Here is a 5,567-nt window from a genome sequence, read left to right as displayed (position 1 = left end):
TGGAGTGTTTCTCATTTTATTTTAGCAGCACAAGGTTGTTTGGTTTTAGAGTAAATAAGTCTGAACCTGTTAACCTGAGATGTAATTTGGTCAGGTTGAATTAACAGGTGAAAGTTACTGACTGCCTAATTAGAAACACCAAATTGGGCTTAATTTGTTGGTTTGTTTTCTTGTTTTTTTTTAAACATGATTTCTTAAAGACGCCCTGTGGAGTTTTGTTGTAAACAAACAAACGTCATGTTTACATTCCCTGACTCAACAAAACACACTGTGTGCATCCTCCTGTGATCCATTTTACTGCCTGAGGCTAGAAACATTCGTTTTTCCCACGAAACCTTTCTCAGAGCACAACTTGAGTATCTATTTTTGTAAAGTCTAAAGGAACACACATGGCAGAGGCAACAACATCGTAGCATTTTGTTTCACTTCAATTGGAAACGACTAAATTGCAATTCCTGTCTGATAACAAGAAGCAAATGTGGGATATTGCAGTCGGCACCTTTTTATGTTTTCAAGCCACTGATACAGCTACAAAGGGTCTAAACCTGCCTAAATTACACGCACATCTGTTTTGTTTTAAAATTGCTTAATAATATAACATAATATAATATGGAAAATGGATATAAGAAAGTAGCAAAACTCCAACATATAAATACTCCGGTTCTTATTGTGAACCTTTTTTTTACCTGTGAATCTTTTTTTCAAGGTTTCCTGGATTGTAATTTGGGATATAATGCGTATAAGTAATATGTAAGTATATATTAAGCACCTGTTCCAATATGTCTGGCATTGAATACTAATAATGCCAATATTAGTGATTGCCTAGAAGATGTTCATATTTTGTTTTGCGTTTTCGAGCCATCCAAACCGTGTACCTTCAGTTATTTGTGCGTCTCAATAAGGAATAGATGGTGCCTAGTTAATCTTTCTGTGCATGAAACAAAGGTATTATAAAGTAGTTTACATAGCTTTGCATTGCAGAGCATCTTAGGAATGATTAGCTCCTTCCAATCCACATTGCCCTGCCCTGAGAACATTAACTCTTACGTAGACTAATGCCTTTTTTTCCACATTGAATTTTCACTTTTTTTTTTTAATTTATTTTTTTTGCTTTTTTTTCTGTCTTTTTTTTACTTTTTATATTTGATAAATTCACATTTTGCTTGACAGCATAAATATTTATTTTGTTGAACAATTCACTAACACTACATGTCTCTTCAGTGACATCAGTCTGTTAGGAGTAAAAAAAAAAAATCCCTCTTTCCAGTGAACTGAAGAACATCAAAACAATACAGAGAAATCTCCCCTTTCACTGGTCCGCCATTAACACAGACTGACCAATAGCGTCTCCCGAATTCCAGAAGAGCCCGCCTCCCGCCGCGTCTGATTGGACAACGTGGTCCTCTGTTACCTATCATCCGCTTCTCTCTCCCTCTCTCCTCAGGGAATAAGGTAAGCTAACTGCGAGGAGCAGGGGGGAAGGAAAGCGCATTACCGGGGGGTAGCGGTTACTGTAGTCACTTACAGAAAAGTGAATGTTGTCGGTTAGTCGCAGTTCGTGTTTAAAAACCGTTATCGACTCGAGAAACCCGTCAGAAAGGAACCAGGACTACAAGTTTGGAAACGGCGAGGTGGCCGGGAATCAGCAGCAGGTACATGGAGGCGACTTACGTAGCAGCAGGTGCATCTAGTATCGCTGTGACTCTTCAGTTTCGGTTGTCAGCTGTCAACCTGTTGCTTTACTATTTCTGCTAAAATAGCTTTATCAGAAAAGATGTCATGTTGAACATTTCTTTACGGTTGTAGTTTAAAGTTTAAGAGTTATAAACCACACCTGTCTGTTCCGAGCAAACGCAAATAACTACGTATTGTGGTTTGTTATATGAACGCTATTGCTACTTGATTTTCATAATATCATATTCTGACCTGGTAGGTAAAGTGTACGTTTTGTCATTTTCATCCTGTTTCCTTGCCTATATGTTTTTTAAAATATGTTAGAGATGTTCATAATTGTTTAAATATTGGATTAAAATCTCATTAACCAATGGTGAAATTGATGGTAAGTTGCAGCCTTGTAATGGATAGTGTGGACTGGAGATCAACAGCGACCCATACTGTTATCACCACATTGAATTGCCATTTTTATACTGCCTGTGTTGCATATTACTTATGCATTATGTGTTGTGTGACACTGTTCTGAGAACAACCCAGTATTGTCCTTCCACAACCTTATCTCCTTGCTCCAAATTGATACCTGGCCCTGAATTATGCACAGGAGGGCCTTTCTACCTAATGACTGCACTATGTTTTATTTAAAGTGGGAACAAAAGGCGCTGCGGCCATGGCAGCGTTGCTTTGGGGATGGGGGGGGGAACCAGACACTGGTGTTTTGTGCTGTGTCTGAAACTGAAGCACTCATGCGGTGCATTGGTCAGATTGGTGGGAGCAGGAGGAGCACACTGGTCTCTCTGTGCCCTGTTCGGGCCGCTGACCCGGCTCGACAACACCGCACCGGCAAAGTCTGACCTGGAAGCTGTGGAGTCGACCCTGACGGAGTAGATGTGCATGGAGGAGTAATGCAGGGCGCGCATGCAATCAAATTCATATGTGGGCAGAGGCGTGCAAAAACACCTGTTGGTCTGAAGCTCATCAAACGTTGCACCACTTGGATAGTCGTGCACCGACGGAGGGCTGTACCTGTCAGTTAAAGTACTGACTCAGCGACACAAAAACCCAAACATTCGACCATGCGTCTGTACACACAGTTGGCAGTTGTTGCATACAGGTGGTTGTGTCGTTTGTATGATAGCGTGAGTAGGTGTGTGTGTGTGTGTGTGTGTGTGTGTGTGTGTGTGTGTGTGTGTGTGTGTGTGTGTGTGTGTGTGTGTGTGTGTGTGTGTGTGTGTGTGTGTGTGTGTGTGTGTGTGTGTGTGTGTGTTTGCAGGAAGATTAAAGATGAAAGGAAGTCAGAAACAAAAGATGGAAACAAATAGAAGGGCAAGGCTATAAAATAGAGTAGGGTCACAAAGCCAAGGGCCACGCATGTAAACCTATCCCGGGTGAAACATGATCTCTTTCTCTGCATGTCTCTTTCCTTCTTCCTCTAAGGTAACAAAATAACGTGTGCACGATATCAACGCCGTGCTGCAGAAATAAGCATTTCAGCAAAATAGAATAATAGTGCAGTCAAATTTAAGGCCTTACAAACTCTAAATAGCACTTTTTTCTTTCTTTTAACAGTGGAAAATTACTGTGTGTGTGTGTGTGTGTGTGTGTGTGTGTGTGTGTGTGTGTGTGTGTGTGTGTGTGTGTGTGTGTGTGTGTGTGTGTGTGTGTGTGTTTCACTCAGATGTTTACATTCTCATAGTGACCTTTCACACAGCCCACCGCCACAAGAATAAACTAACTGGTTTGTCTATGTGACTGAGGTTAGATGAGGGTCAGATGGGTTCATTTCAGCAATAAGGAACCTCGTGGCGGCACCAGGCAAAAACAATTCCACACTGACAACTTTGAAAAATGAAATGGTAGGAATACACAAACACGTGATTGTTATTTCAGATTTTAAAAACTGAACGGAATCCCGTAAATTAAGCAGATAAAAGGTAGATAAACCTTTATGTCGTGCCCTAATGCTGCTGTAATGAAATCATTATCACTGTGTATGGTGTCGCTTTGGAAGCTAGTGAAGGTGTCGGAGGGAGACTAGGATGTAGCAGGAAGTTGTCAGAGTCATAAATCAGTTAACAGCTTGTTGGTTTCTGGTATTCCTACCTGTGATGTTTGACTTTCCATAATGGGAGTGTGATCTTGTTGTAAGTCCACCTCTTCCTTTGTGCGAGCATTATGTGAGGCTTTCAGCAGCATTGTTGTGTTTCAGGAAAATGAATGCGTTAAGGAAATAGCTGTGAATGACTCATTCTAAGGGACGGGGGATTTCATGGTGTGTGTTTTTGAACAGTGAAATGATTGACTCGCGTTGGCTGTGAACAGGCACAGGAGGGGATTTGTAATGAAGCTACTGACGTGATTTAGCATTGTTTAGATGTAAAGCTGATGTGATCAAGGTTTGTGCAATGTTTGAGTAAGAAAGGATGATTGAATTAACTGGAATAACAGAGGGGGGCAGGGATACATTTTAGCTCCAGAAGAATGAGATTGGGCTTGTAAAGTAGATCTAAGGTGAAAACTGCCGGGCTGACCAAAGTCCATCAGACCAGTTATGATCAAGGGTTTAATAATGAAGTTAGACTATCTGGGTTGACATATTATAGATAAGCTCAGGACATTATGTCATGCAGAAGTGCCTTCATATTTTAGAAGTTAGATACATCAGGATAATGCTATGAAATAACAGCTAAACTGCATGGAGGCTATTTAGCACAAGGTGTGGCGTGTGTGGTCACCACGACGTCAAACTCTGCTTTTAAACTAATGACCTTGGTGAGGTTGATAAGAAGATGGATGGACGTTTTAGTGCCTGATTATATTATTGCAGTTTATTGTAAGAAACAACCATCACAGAAAAATGTCATCTGTAATAATGAGATTATTATTATTTAAGGAAAGTTCTAATTAAGTTGCATATTGCGTAAACTAAAACAGACAGAACATGTGAGGAAATCTGTGTCTGCTGTATCTGAGGAAGAGAGAGTTTATGATGTCATATTCAAAATTTCCCCACAGGATTCGTAAGTGATAATCAGAGGAACATCTAGTGTGTGTTTGAATAGAAAATGAAACCTGTGTTTGTGGTTTCTGTGGTGGTCAGAGATGTGAGGCTGATGTGGTTCGGTATAAGAATCTCTGGCATGTCTGACATGTCCATAATCCCAGTAAAGACTTTCCTTTAGCGCATTATGGCTTCGGTATGGCCAAAGGTATGTGCATTGTAAGGCTTTCTCTGACAAGAAAGATGGCTGGTTACAACAGAAGTAGGCTTGGCTGTCCTTTAACCTACACTGGCTTTATTTTATAGTATTAGAAAAGTTTTAAAGTAGGTGTAATGATGATTAATAAACGATTTTCATTATTTAATTACAGCTCATGTATTATGTATCCTGCTACATTTCTAATAATGACAGAATTTAGAAGTTCCAAAGTTCTTTTGACAGCAAAAACATTCACCATGTTTTGTGTAGTTTCTTCTTGTCCGTTGTTACTTCAGAGCCTCGGGGGGGGCTTTTGTTTTTTACCTGGGTTTGACCACTGACTGGTCTGTGGGTTATCGTCACACCGTCCTTCTATTGTCAGGGGAACAGAGGCCTCTTCAGGTCCTATGGGGCAGATACACGAGAAGGAGACAAATGGCTATAACCAAGGTTATCGCCCACTAATACCAGACCCCCCGAGGGCAGGCTGGAAAGCGTGTATGGTTATGTGTGTCCGTCTGCCTATTCTGGTTATCTGACGGGACCACACCTACACTATTGTATGGCCCTAGCACCCACATCGGGATGTGGCAGTGTCATATGTCATGCGGGCATGTGGCCTATAGAGAGGAAGCTTTTGCTGTTTCACTGCAGTTTGAACAGAGCAACCCTTCACCTTTGTGTCTGTTTGAGAGA

The 5,567-nt window shown here is 40.9% G+C and overlaps 1 protein-coding gene across 3 annotated transcripts in view; it reads left to right on the top strand.

Annotated features, from left to right (window-relative positions):
* Positions 1-1,451: 1,451 nt before the first annotated feature.
* shroom1 (shroom family member 1) overlaps positions 1,452-5,567 on the top strand; it is a 29,900-nt gene continuing 25,784 nt past the window's right edge. For all 3 annotated transcript variants that reach the window (XM_084028027.1, XM_084028029.1, XM_084028026.1), the window contains exon 1: positions 1,452-1,652. The gene's annotated coding sequence lies outside the window, so the exon portion shown is untranslated. The remainder of the gene's footprint in view (positions 1,653-5,567) is intronic.

This window comes from Eutrigla gurnardus (assembly GCF_963514095.1).
Source record: "Eutrigla gurnardus genome assembly, chromosome: 15".
Lineage (NCBI taxonomy): Eukaryota > Metazoa > Chordata > Actinopteri > Perciformes > Triglidae > Eutrigla > Eutrigla gurnardus.
Note: the sequence above shows the minus strand (reverse complement) of the source record. Positions and strands in the feature narration are given on the sequence as shown.